The following is a 14,487-nucleotide window of genomic DNA, read 5'->3' on the forward strand; positions in this document are numbered from 1 at the left end:
CAATACCATAACTCAGAGAAACCAAATTCCTTCCATTTCCTACAAAGCCTACATTTTAATTAGATTATGTTTTCTTTTTATATTGTCAGAGAATAAAGTTTAAGACAATATTCTTCAATACTTTATGCTTTCAATAAATAATTTATACCGAGGTATATCCTGAGCTACACTGGCTGCTTACTTTTCAAGGGCAAGGACTCTGCAGAAGGAGAACACTATCCATAAATATTCTAAAAAAGATATATTTAAAGGAAACAAATGCAAAGGAAGCTGCTACAAGCAGAACTTTGGAAACCAGATTGCAAAAACTGTATGATAATTTTGATCACTATCAGACTTGAAGCTGATATCTGGGTCATGTTTACAACAGCATTTTCTCTCTGTAGACTTGAGAGTTTTAGGAAAGAAAAATGTTTAAAAAGTGGATTAAAATACAAAAAAGCCGAGGAGTATAAATTTCCTTAGCAGGTTTTCCTTGGAGTTGCAAAGTGCTCGGGGGTGGCCTTGGTTAAAGAAATAGAGAACCCCAAATTCACCTGCACTGCTTTGAATATTCTAATTTCCAGCTGCTTTCAAAAGGCTTTTCCAAAAATAGACAAATACCCTGAACTTCCTGACCTGAACTGTAAGAGCAGAACTCTTTAAACCCAAAGTTTAGGCTTAGGACCAAAGGAAACAATGATAAAACAATTAGGAAAAAATAATCAGCTGCAACAGAGTGATCTTCTGCGTCCATGGATTAACAATTCCCCTTCCTATTTAGAGATGCAATGTTTTTAAACAAATATTTTGGCCCAGTTTCTGCACGCTGCTTATGCAACCTCTGATGTTGAATTAAAACCCTCGTGTTCAGTGTTTAGTGGATGAGGCAGCACATCCTCTTCTTTACTAGGTGCATTTAATTTGAGTGAAATTCCCTTTATTTTCCATGCTGCTGTAAAAATCCAATAAGTAATTACACAGCAGAGCCATTCCTAATGCCACCTTGTATTTGCATTAATAAGTGATGTATTTTTATAAATTAATGCCCGGTTCCAGTATCTATAACCCCCAACCTTCCTGGAATGCCTTCACCCTGCACTGTGCTAATCTTTCTGCATCCTTCTTCTATTTTTATTTTATTATTATTATTTGATTTTTATTTTTTTTTTTTTTTTTGTCTTGTCTTGTCTCCAAGACCTTTCTTTAAAGCTCGTGCAGGTTTTGTGACTTCTTTCCACACTGGGTTTGGAGTGTGCTGGTTTCAATTTCAGATGCAGCAGTTTGTCATACCCAGCTGCAATTAGAATAAATCCTTCAGCCTGGGGAAGGTGACAGAGCTAAGGAGCTGATTGCAGAGGATGGGTGACATTTGCCTCTGGTTTGTACTACAAATTAAAAGGTGACGTTAATAATCAGTCATTCAAGAAACAGCATTAGAATGAGAGTTTGTCCCAGCCTTTTGCCATCCTGCATCATTAGGAATCTGCATAGTAAAATGATTAGCTCATGTTTCTCACTGATTTTCATCCAGGAATTCTCAGATAAATATAACTCTGTGTAATTTTTGCAAGGGAACGTCCCTTTTTATGGTAAAATATTGCTTTTATTGATGCATATTTACTCCCTGACTTCTCTGGGCACATGTTTGAGGCATCACCTTCTAATAATGGCAAAAATGAGGTGCCTTGGAAATGCTGTGTTAGCTTTGATTCCTCGGGCCATCTGATGGGTGTGAAGCTCACACCTCCAGAAAGGACCCAGAGGAAATTTGTCCTCTCAGGGAGCAGAATCATTCCATCTGCACTTAGATCTCACTTCCCTAGACATGCAAGAGGTGATGAATGGGAATTTTCTTAGCTAAAACCAAATCTTCTCCAGTGAGGGGATGGTTTGAATACTGAAACTGTGATATACACACACTCAGACATCCCGTGAGTCTGCAATCCCATCTCCAGTTAAAATCACCCCCATCCAAAGCTCTGCAGGACCAATTTCAGCCCCAGCAAAATTTACACTGCCCTGATTTTTTTTTTTTTTTTTTTTTGACTCATTAAAAAGTGAGCCAAACACAACTTTACAGGCAGAAAAGTTAGCAGAAATAAATCACTGAGGCTTTGCCCACTGCTAAAAACCACGGATCCACTTTGCCAGCTCAATCTCATGTCAAAATAGGTTTTCACTGCAGTTTGTAGCACAATGTACAAAGTGATGAAGCCCCATAAAGCAGATGCTTGAGACTCAGGACACAAATATTGGAGAGAAGATGTTACATTTTTATTTAAGTGCAGCAATGTATGGCTAAATGGGGGAAGGTACTGAGTGCAATGTAATGAATGATATGGCAAATGCACTGCAGTGCAAATAAACCATTAGGAGTTACACTTCATTTTCATCAGGCACTCAGCTCATATTCCCCTGCACTTTGGAGAGACCCAACAAATAAAAGCATGGCAGAGTGCTTTGCATGCAGTTCAGGCAGTGCTCAGCACGCAGCTCAGCCCCCGCGGGTTTTTATGGGAAACGTATAAGCAGCCTGAAAACCACAGGATATTTATATTGATTGTCACTTGGAAGGGGGAATTTAAAAGTTGTGGCTCGCTAGAAAGAGCTGGGGCAATGGGGGGGGGTGGCCGAAGCAGGGAGCTCCCTCAAGAGAAGGAACCCAAGGATCTGTACCCTCACACACCGTGTGTGTTTTGGGGACAGCCTTGTTGGATGCTGTCCTTCCCCACACGCCTCACGGTGTTTCCTGTCCTTCCTGGTCCAAAGGGCTCTGAAAAGTGAATTTATTCTGCACTTCCAGACACCTTCTCCTTGGAAATGCCCTTGTCCATGGCAAGGACTTGGATAAACTTAATCCATCCCAAAGCATCCCATGACTCTGTGATTCTTCGGCAACAACACATCTCACACCCAGTGAGGTGCTGGATGGCTTGAAAAGCTCCATGTGCAGTCAAATCCAGCTTTTTTGGGGGGACAGGGGGCAAAAGAAAAATCCTTGGGGGCAATTACACAGGAGGTAAACAAAATGAACAGTTTTGGGTACAGAACTTTATTTTGTACGACAGTGAGTCCTGCTTTAAGCAACTGTGCCCCAGTAATTCCCCTCCGTCGCACCAGCCCAGGCCTGGTGTGCATCCTCAAGGCAGCAGCACTACATATTCCACTTGTGGCAGTGGGATCTGACCTCCAAGCAGCAGACTGATGTCATTCCCCACACTTCATTAGTTGCACCTTCAGCAGCCACAGCTTTTGGTCTGATCTGGGATGGAACGAGAGACTGAGAGAGCAGGAGATGCAAAATAGGCCCCACACACTGTTACCCTGGTTTTTCTGAGCCTTTTGATTTTCTTAAATGGAGTCAGATCTTTTTAGTTATTGTACAATATTAGAGCAGTTTTCTACCTTTTCCCACAGATGTAACATAAACAAATCCTTTGTTTTTCATTCTCTGTCCTTTGTTTGCATATTTCTAACCTGAAAACAATTGTAACTGACGGCTGGTCTGGCCAGTTGGCTTGAGAGGTGAAAACTCTACAAGCCAGCCTTCTGCTAGACCCACAAATGTATAAAAAGTAAGAAATAAACAAGGAGGCTCTCTCCCCGCCCTATCTCAGCTTTGAGCTGGACGGAGAAACCTCTGCTCTGCAAAACCTCTTGTCTGCGTGTGGCTGCTTCGTGTGTCTCGGTGACAACGCACCGTTCCCAGACAACGCGCTCCCAGCCAGGCTCATGCAGCTGCAACACGATATTTATATTTAACACTGGGGGATCCTAAATATCTATTGTTAACGCACTGCTTGGGAGCCAAGAACCGCGAAGAAGAACACGAGGAGCCCCAGAGCCAGCGTTCAGCCTAATGACGGCCCCTGGTGCAGTGGGTGGGAGGTGTTTGTAAGCAATGAGTTAATCAAGAGACCACGGGGAACAACTGCTCATTTTGCCTCCATTGAAAGGTTAGACATTGGAAGGAGATCAGATAAATGCATTTTTATATTGTTGTTACGTATCTCCGTGTATTGCCAACGTATAACGCGCACATTGTGTCGATATATAGATAAATACGGAGATAACTATATCTGCATCTATTTATAAATCTCATTTCCATTCCCTCAGGCAACAACTGCCCCTGCCCCTGGCTGTGGCTGTGATTATCTCAATTACCACAATCACCACTTTGCTTTGGTATGGATCCAGAGTGAGCACAGATGATTTGGATTCCCCTCAATGCTGTCACACCTCACTGAAGCTGTGGGCTGGAACCTCGTGGATTTATTTAAGGCTAGTGCATGTGGTCCCTTGCCACCTAAGGAGGAACAGCACGGGCTCTGTCTGGTCTGGAGAGCACTTGGCTGCAAGGTAGGCAAGAGTTTTGTCAATTTTTTATGTGCTGTAATTATTAGAGACCGGGAAATGGAGTCTGTGGCAGGTCCAGCCTTCCTGGAGAGTGAAGATTTGGGAATAACATTTAAAATCCAAATATCATGTGGAGGAGGGAGGCAGTAATGGAGGTGACGTTGTGATTTTCTGCTGTGATTGTGGAAGGCTGATAGCACAGCTAGGGAAGTAGCCAGACCAGAGAGCTCCACAATTTTCCTCTTTTCTTTCTAAACCTAAATCTGCCAAGGGATAAACTCTGATGACTCAAGTATTTCACTGTGGGCCACAGTTTTAAGCGTAAGTTACAGAAACAGGAAAGACGTGCAGGAATTAGATGTCCAAGGACTGAAGTCAAGAGCGATTTCTTCTCCCAGGGCAGTGAAAAGAACTAATCAGTTGGTCAAAGCAAAAGGCCTCCAGCAAATCAAAGAACCAAGAACTGGAACCAGCGAATTTCAATCAACTCTCGATAGAAAAACAAAGCTGCTCCCTTCTTGGTCAATCAGGTGTCCAGAGCTCAAACTACTTAATTCTCCTAATCTAAAATGCTTTCTGTCTCACTTCCCTGTCCCCTTAAAGTCTTCTGCTTTCTCTACTTGTGATCCTGCCAGTTTTCCAGAATTTATTTATAAAAAGTCTGATTTTTCCAAACCTGGGCGTCAATAGCACGCTTCAGCAGTGAAAAAATGTTGTGTTTTAATCAGCGTTGGGTTTTGCCTGCCGATATTGCTGCAGGGGTGGGAGTGGTTTCAGACTCTTCAGCCTGTTGATAAAACTTGATAAGAAGCAAACCAGAGAAACAAATTTGGTCTTGTAACAGCTTTATGGACACTTGTGTCTTGCGCTGCTTAACACTTGCAAAAAGCCTCTTTTGTAATTTAGTCCATGCTGGGGTTTTTTCAGCTGATAAAACCACAACAGAGCCCTTTTATCACAGTAGGAAACTTCCCTTTCCCCTCGGATTTGGAGCAATAACAATTCCGGGGGGGGTAATAATTATTCCAGATGCACGTACCATGTAAATGAATCTGTTGCTTTGCCCGGCGCTGACGGAGTACGCTCAGAACGAGCGAATTAATTAGGCAAACTGCGAAATCAAATAAATCTCACAGCGGTGACCTCTGTGTCACCGAACAAAGGAAGACATTAGGCTGATGTGTAGTTGCTTTTGTGGAAGTAAAACCAGAACTTAAGAGCTAAATGTTCTCATTACTCTGGCTTCAAAGAGGCGTTGAGGCTGGCTGGGAGGGAGGGAGGGATGCCTGGTGTCCGTTTAGAGTTTTTTGGCCGGGTTTGTGCAAACAGCAAATGGCACAGCCCAGGATGCTCCTCTGGGAAGCTGCACCAGGTATAAAAATCAAACCTTATAGCTGTCATCAGCTCTAAGGGACAATATCTGCGCCCTGCACGAGCTCACAGCATCCTGCAGCTCGTTTGGCTTTGGGAGCACTTGGATCTCAGCTGCTGAACCTGGAAATAGCCTCCAGGCTTTATTCCATCCTCTCCAGGGTGGCTGAGGGTTTCCAGAAGCTCTGAGGAGCATTCATGACTTCGGATACCAGCAGTGCCTTCTTCTCCTCCCTCTTCTCCTGCCTCTTTCTATAGCCTGGAAAACAAAAGCTGATATTTGCAGCTCTTTTCGTGGCACAGAAGAGGAAATTGGAGTGGAGTATCAGGCTGGTACAGCAGCACAGGCTCTGCAGGGTTGCAGATGTTATCAGCCTCGGTGTTATCAATATATGCTGATGGGACAGGAATTTAGTGATGTTTTGCAAGGAAATGATTGCAGATAACTCAATCCTTTGAGGATTTATTCTCTCATCTATCATGGAGGTACTGCAAGGTGAAGAGCTGTTTTTCACCCAAGGGGAAAAAAGGAAAAGCAGTTTTTGCTGTGTTTATTTAGAAAAGGTCAGAGTGATGTGTAGGAAAGTTCATAAGGATATTCAAAAGGTGATGTTTAGCAGTCAGCAGGTGTGTGTGATTTGCTGCTGGGGCTTCAGGTGCTTTTGGGTGGTGCACTGGGAGGGGAAGAGCCACTGGGTGGGAAATTTGCCTTGGGCAAGGAGGTTTTATGGGATGCAGTGCCACTGATCACCCAGCCAGCGATGCCCGTCGGAGCCAATCGCCCTGTAATGCTTCAGTCTGCAAAGTCAATGAGTTATTGCAGGTTTTTTCCCCCTTTTTGCGGAGACTTTCCCTGTCCTAATGGTGACCCAAATCATTGGTGCTGGGAGGTTTCTGCCCTACAAATTGGGGAGTTGCTAATTCTCCATTCTTTAATCCTTGGTTGGGCTGCAGCAATGATTCTTGGTGCCCCAAAGCACTGGAATGTGTCTGACTCCCACCAGTTTCAGTGGAGAACAGGATTGTGGGCAGGAATTCATCCCCTAAAATTTGGGACAATCAAAACTGTCTCGGGAATGTTTCCTCCAGCTCTGGCTGTGTTGGTTCTGGGGGGTGGCACGATCAGGAGTCACTGCAGTGTCACCAAGGCACAATACACCTGTGTGGGTGATGCTGACAGGTCCAAGACAGACCTGCACTGGGTAGGAACTGCAGGATCCCTGTCCAGAGCACTCAGGGATAACTCCTTTGATCAGGAACTATCACAAGCTCAGTTCCCCCCCCGGGCTGGTATCTGCAGTATTTATGGTGAATGCATCTGTCACTTAATTCTGTCTGCAAAATACACGGATTTTTCTGAGGTGGGATGTGAAATCTCTACATCTGCATACCCCTAAGCCAGGAGGAAAGTGATTCCTAAAGGTAGTAAGGTAGTTCAGTAATAGTTGTTTGTTTGGGGTTTTTTTGTCACTGGGAGGGAATATGTTTTGGATAAATTTCATTTTACAGCAGGTGATTAACACTGTAAATGTCCAAGGCCAGGTTGGACAGGGCTTGGGGCACCATGGGACAGTGGAAGGTGTCCTTGCCCGTGGCATGAGCTTTAATGTCCCTCCACCCCAAACCAGTCTGTGATTAGCAGTAAGATTTTAAATATTATAAAATTTCGGGGTCTTCCCACGGTGGAGCCCCAGTACCAGGCTGAGGTTTCCTGTTGTGTCCCAAACTGGCACCGGGGTGATCTGAGGCAGGATTTGGATGGATAAAGACCAAAAATGAAGCCAGCAGGAGGTCAGTGCCTCATTCCACATCCCATTATGTTTGGAGGATGGACATTTTTAGCTCTGACTCTTCTGCCATTAAAGGAGCAATATTCCTTTTTAAGGAGCCTGTTGGTGATGATTTTCCATCAGAGGCTTCATTTGCACAGTGGTTTCCCCGGAAAAGAGCAAACAAACTTTGTTGTGGAGCTTTATTTAATCCTCCTTTCCTAAGAGGTACCTTTGCTGTGGCTGCAGGGTGGGGTCAGTTATGCTGAGAATGGAGCAAATATCCAATATTTGCTTGATAAACCCAAACTGCCGTTGTTTCCTACAGCTCTTCACCTTAATTCTTTAATTCCTATTTTGAACCACTTCCCTGATTTTCGGTTTCAAATCAGCCCACAAGAAAACAGCCTTGGGATTTTCCCTTCAGATAAATCTTGTGAGAAGACTTTATTGCAGCTAATAAATTATATTTCAGTGAGGTACATTTGATCCAACTCTTTTAATCATGCTGATGTAGCTTCATGGAACAATTCCTGACGTATCAACATCACTGAAAGGAAAGCCAGGCTGGAAGGGTTCATCTGAAATGCAGCTGATGGGAGCAGAGTGGAATAAACTGAGTTGGAAACTTGCACAGAAAATTGATGAGGAAAATGTGGGGGAAAATCCCCCCAAAAAGAATTCAGCCAATTACTTTCGGTTATACCAAAACTGGTGTTACTTTGAGTGCTACATTGATAAATCTTAGTCTTTCCAGGTTTGATTTATGTAGAATTGGACACACAAATACCTTATCCAAACCAATATTTTAATATAAATTAATTGCAGAAAAAATATGCTAAGGATATATTTTGGCAATTCTAAACCAAATCAGCAAATTGTGCATTTCTTGCTTGAAAACCTTCTTTAAAATTCTCTTCTGCCTCTGCTGCTAAGCTGAGTTTCAACTAGAAATTCCTCAGAAACCTGTGGACCAATTCTGATTTTACTATTTTCTATTCAGAATTAAAACATTTTCAAATAACACTCTCAGATTAGATGAATATACTATTGTTTACAGTTATGATAACCTTAAGATCCTGAAAACGCCTTTAAAAAAAAAAAAGCTAATTACATGCTTTTATTTGCTACTAGGGAAAAAAAAAAAAACAACAAAACAAAAAACACAGGAGAATAACAGCCTGACTCATTTAATCCCTACTGTGATTTCCTCTGGGCTAATTAAAGTGTACTCAACTGGTGTCTCAACTGCACGGCTCCAGGCAAGCGAAATGCTTAAAGGGAGCAGTGCTGTGCTGCTCAGCAGGGCTGGGGGGGAAATGATGGACTTTGAGGTGACGAGTGTCCCGAGGAATTGTCCTGGAGAGGTTGTGCTGGCCATAATCACATTGGAGATCTTACTTTTGGACAGGATGGGCTGGCACAGGGTGCCCAGAGCAGCTGCGGCTGCCCCTGGAAGCGTCCAAGGCCAGGTTGGATGTGGGCCTGATTTTCTAAGTCTGAAGGGATTTTAGCCTGTTAGCAGCTGATAACTGTTTCCCAAGGGAAAAGTTCTCGAGAAAGTGTCTTCTCAAAACAATCTTGGCAAAACACCTCTCCTTTCTCAAAGCAATCTTTCTCCAGGTGGTTTGCTGTTTCTCTAGTTTCACCAATGGGATTAGAGAGGTGTTGTTCCTAGACACCAATCATGTTAAGTCTTTATCGGAACACCTTATAAAAGGTGGTAAGAATTAGACAATAAAGCTTCTTCTATACTCTTTGCCTTCTGAAATATTTGGAGCCTTTCATCTTTATTTCGCCTCCTACAGCAACAGCTGGGCAGGGCTTGGAGCAGCCTGGGATAATGGCAGGTGTCCCTGCCAAGGATGGGTGTGGGACTCGATGGGATTTGAGGTCTCTTCCACCCCAGACCATTCTGACTCTTTTCTGCCCAACTATCCCTGACAAGAACAGATCTTGTGCTGTCTCTGAAAGCACCTCAAAAACACCTTGTGTTCCAAGACCGAAGCAGGTTTTACACAGCAACACCCCGGCACACAGAAGTGTTTTGAAGGAAACGGAGGTGCCTCTGAGGCCAAAAATCGTTCTTTTATTCAAAAAAAATCCCGGTCTGTGCCTGGGTGCAAACAGATATTCATGGCTAGATGAAGGCTCTGGAATGCGTGGCTAACGCTCTGTGGTGCTGATGAAAGGAGGAGCTCTCAAGACAAGCTTTCTCTTTCTGAAGAAAAGCTTTCTCTTTCCGAGCAGCTGCCAGTTGACTTTTCCGGAGCTGACATTTGCATTTCTAAGTGAAGAACGGCCCATTCTTCACCTTTAAATGCCCACTCCTGCCTGCTCCATTCCGGGCTGCCCCAGCTCGCTGATGAGTCTTTAATGCCACCATCCCGCCTGTATTAATTTTTACAGCTCTTAGACAGACGCTAGAAGGGAAATACCCAGTGTTCAGCCCTTCCCCATCAGATTAAACCACGGAGCTCCGAGGCAATAAATAACAGTGATTCATCCAGGCGATCTAAAACCTCTCCATTAAAACACTCAGTAGGGTAAGGGGACCATCACTGGTCTCCCGTGGTTTTTGTTTTCTTGAAATGTTAATATTTAGCTCATCGTGTTTTCCATCCGCCCCAAACAGCCGTGTTCTCTCCTGAGGTAGAAATGGGCATGTCTCACTTTTTTTTGGGGCATTCAGTCCACAGGGGATGCCTAGAGCCATTAGCAGGAATGGGTTTGTTTGCTTTTATGACATGAATGCTAATTATGGCCTCACTTCTGCTCTGGCTTTTTCTTATTCTTTAGAATTGAGTCTTTCTCCTTTGGTGTAGGTTTTTTCCACAATTTTTCCTCAAGGTTTTTGTGCCTTCCTCTAATGTTGTGGCATAGAACATGAATTCCCAAGAGTTTCTTTTAATCTCTTCCAGTTCCTTGTAATCCTATGGATTAGCTACTTTTCCTTCTATACCTTTAAAATACATTCCATTATTCCTGTCAGACCAAACAAGAATTGGAAAGGCTTCTTAACACTCTCCTTGATTTGTTTCAGGCTATGACCTGGGGAAAGCAAATGGCCCCATTTTCTGAGTGGAGTTTTCTGTAGTAATGAGATTTAAATAGTGTATATACGCAATGTGATCCGACATTTAAGTGCTTAACCTGAAACAGTTCAATTCCATCATCACCCAAAGCAAGCACAACAGCTTTATTCAAGCATTAAGTGAAAAGAATTCCGCCTGTTTTTACTAGAAACCTCACTCTGAGCCCAGAATGTCAGTAAAGGTCTGGCTGTAACGTGACCAAGAGCAGAGTGAGGAGTCCCAGGGCTGTGGAGTGATGTGAAATCCCTCCTGGAAGAGCACTTTTCCTTTTAAAACCTTAATTGTGGAGGATTGTTGCTGTTATTTCTTACACTGAACGTAAGAATTCATATCCACTGAACCTGACAGATGACAGAAGTTCATTAAACATCTGGAATTGTATCAGATCTGGCCTCAGAGCTGGCTCGGTTTGTGTTTCACAAGTTTGCACTCGAACAGCTCAGAATTTCTGCAGTGGTTTTGCCTCATCCTTGAGCTCTCTGTGTCCTTGAACTCCACACGTTTAGGGAGAGAAGGAGAAATGCTGCTAATAGGGGAAGTGATTGTGCCCATCTCCCTCTCTGTGCGGTGATAGGAGTGTCCAAGGTAACCCGGCATTCCCAAGGGAACGCAGCAGGTGTTTAACAACCAGGAGAACCATCAGATTCATAACAAAAGATGACTGGGAGGGGAAAACAAAACCCTGTCCTTGGCATGAGTGTTGTCTGCTGTGCTCTCTCCAGCTTTCAGCCGGCGTTAGGCACTCGCTGAGTTGGAGGGATGCGCTTTCAAGGACAAGCACAATATTCTTAGAATAGCAGGCACAGGGCTGACCCAGAAAGAGAATTGAGGATTTAAAACCCTAGAAGGTAAAATTTGCCAGGAGACTGGGCAAAATAAGTAGTGACAACGCTGATAAGGGATTATACAGGATGAAAAAAAATGATCATATTTTGGCAGAGCAGAGTAATTTTGATAGAGTGTCAAGGCAGCCGAGGTACAAGTGACTTTTGTTTTCCTGTGTTTTGCCCAAAATACTCAAGAAAAACCCACAAACCTTTATGATCAATCTCTGTGATTAAATACGCTTGTAGAAAATAACTTTTGGAGGCTAACCAGGCATTCAGAGAGACACAAGGTAAAGTTCATGCCCTTCTTACTCTGGTGAAGATTTCCTTGCCACACAAAGGACAAATCTTCTCAGCATCCTCCTGAACCCGAGCTGAAATTGTGCTCAACATATTTATGAGCACTTCAGCTCCTCATTTATAAAACTAAAAGCGTATTCATGCATGCAACACTCAGTTTTCATAGCGGAACTTGTATTTTCAAAGCTGATATTCAGACTCTGTTCAGATTCTCCAGGACAAGTGAAAGCAGAGAACAAAAAATAGGAGAACCATTCCCTTAGGTCCATATCCAGCCAACTGGTTGATAATATTTTTAGCTACAAACGAGTCACAACAGAAAAAATCTCTGCAGAAATGTAGTGGGGAGGGGTTTTTTTATCCCAGAATTGACATTTTTTAATCGCTGTGCAAGTGTTGGATGGGTCAGTGGATGGGTGTGAGTTGAAGTCCTGGGTTCTTTGAGAAGGCAAACAAAGAATGATGAAGCTGTCAGCAAACCCATGTAAAATTCCCGGAGTTAATGGAGCTGCACTGGTTTTTACTGGGCTGTAGAAGAGGTCACAAATGCCTCCAGCTCCTGAGTGATCAAGGGCTGCGTTTGCATTTCAACACCTCCTGCAAACCCGGGGATTCAGGAACAGATTTACACATTTTAGCGCTGATGAAGCACTGATAGAGGAGGAGACCCAGCCTGAGCCAAACCAGAGCCAAGGCCAGCAGCATCTCTTGGCAATTGTCATCAGCTTTGTGTTGATACTCTGAAAAATCGCTTCAGCTCCCAGCAAACCCTGAAGGGCTGGGAATGTCCAGCTGAAGTTGGACAGAAATGGACTAAGAATTAGGAAACAGGTATAAACCCTGTAGATTATTTACATTCTGAAACAGTTTCTGAGGCATCGAAGGCAGTAAAATACACAACTCTATATAAAACAGCAGCTGCTAAAGGTTCTTTGCTGTCCCACAGCCCTGCTGGAGGGGAAAAACCAGATTAATTTGTGTAGCCATCAGCAGCTCTTCTCTTTGGGTCTGTTTTCCCCGGTAAAGGGCAAAAATAATGTTCCAGGAGTGTGGTCCAAGCCCTGGGATGGCTCTGCCCTTGCAGGAGATGCCTCCAGGAGTTTCCCTGGGAGTGGGATGGAATCGTTCCCACTTCTTTTCTGCGTTTTGGGTTTTAAACATATCCATCTTCTCCAAGAACGTGATAAACTAAACCACTCTTAGAAAGGTATTTGAAGGCATCAGGAATTATGCTTTTATTGAAACTAAATATGAGTGATTTGTCCCTGCTGAATCCAGGATACAATGCTATAGCATTTCTGGAAGCTTGTAATTATTATTATTTCCATTCTGTATGGATCTTAATTGTAAATCTGCCAATGAATTTACTTTAGCATTGCACTTGCCTGCCTGGATGAGTTTGGAATTTATTATTTCAATTCTACTCCCTCCACTTCTTTTGTAGGAAATATTTGGTGTTCCTTAGTGAAAGAGCTCTTGGTGAATTTACAGCCCTTCCTTCATCAATAAATTCGGAAAAATCAAATTATTGTTTGGCATAAAACCCCCAAATACTATATTATTAAAGTACATTTTGAGACAAGGCATCATCTTGGTTTATGAGGAGTAGTTCAATGCTAGACTGGTGCTAGAGCCTTGTCTGAGACACTTGGAGTGATTATTTCTATTTAAAAGATTGAGAAGGGACAAAAGTAATTATTGGTGAATGTTTTTACTGCAATAATTTGATGCTGCTTGTGGTATTTCAGTGTTTAAATGTGGAGTCACTCTGAAATTACCAATATTGAGGCATTTTACATAAAATCTTATCTCGGTGTGATAAAATGAACAGCAGGATGGAAATCCAGGGTAGGCTCAACAATCATCCTTTGCTTTGGTTTGGAACTTGTGGTCTGTCAAATCCATCCTAAAACTCCCCAAGAGAAACCTGTGGCTTAAAATGCAGCTGAATTTTAGGCACAAACTAAAAATAACGGGTTGGAAAAGGTTTTCCGGAGGGCATTGGAAGGGTCTGCATTTATTAATTTAATCGTGATGAGAACCATGGTGGTGGGGAATCCATTTCCTAAAAGACTCCACAAAAGCTCAGTGGACTTAGAATTGTCAATAATCAAGAAGAAAACCAAATTTGGGGTTAAAAAAAAATTTAAAATTGTTTGGAAAACAAAGGAATGATTTGTTCATTTGAGCCCTTCTGAATTTCCATCTATTCAGGAACCTCTGCGAAAGGACTCGAGTCCAATATCAATCCTAAGGAGATTAAATACTTAAGCATTATACTGTCCTCTAAATTAAGGAAGTTGTATAAGCTTAATTTCCAGAGGATTCTAAATGTGATTAAACAGGATATGCCATGATTAAATATCTTGCTGCTATCCATTTCTGGGTGGATTAACTCTGTTAAAATGAATTCTTCCACAATGTTTGTTTCAGAAAACTCCCTGGGTGGTTTTGGGGGTTTGGTTTTTTTTTTTTTGAGTGCATGTTTTAGAAGCTTGCCTATATTTTGGTAGTTTTGCATAGAAACTTGAGAGTCTAAGAGCTCAGATATTGCAGGAATTTACTGGAAGCTCAGGAGTTCTCCACAGATTTGTGTTCCAGCCTGCTGGAAGCTGCCTTAGGTTAAGGGGGAATCTGAAGTTCAACCTTTGGAGGTTGCTAACATTGGATTTTCCAGCACTCACCCAATACCTGTTCAGGAAAAAAAAAAAACAAACCCTTTCCAAAAACTTCCACCCACTGCTCTGAACTCCCATTGATTTCCTTTCTTTGTGTCTGACTCTGAAA

The 14,487-nt window shown here is 42.8% G+C and overlaps 1 long non-coding RNA gene across 8 annotated transcripts in view; it reads left to right on the plus strand.

Moving 5' to 3' along the window:
• The first annotated feature begins 4,290 nt into the window (after nucleotides 1-4,290).
• LOC120758500 (uncharacterized) overlaps nucleotides 4,291-14,487 on the plus strand; it is a 35,544-nt gene continuing 25,347 nt past the window's right edge. For 6 of the 8 annotated variants that reach the window (XR_009208268.1, XR_005702910.2, XR_005702911.2 and 3 more), the window contains exon 1: nucleotides 4,292-4,341. This is a non-coding gene — a long non-coding RNA (uncharacterized LOC120758500). Of the gene's footprint in view, nucleotides 4,342-14,487 lie in introns of all 8 variants that reach the window. The other 2 variants (XR_005702906.1, XR_009208269.1) reach the window with 1 other exon arrangement.

The sequence above is a fragment of the Hirundo rustica genome, chromosome 12 (assembly GCF_015227805.2).
Source record: "Hirundo rustica isolate bHirRus1 chromosome 12, bHirRus1.pri.v3, whole genome shotgun sequence".
Lineage (NCBI taxonomy): Eukaryota > Metazoa > Chordata > Aves > Passeriformes > Hirundinidae > Hirundo > Hirundo rustica.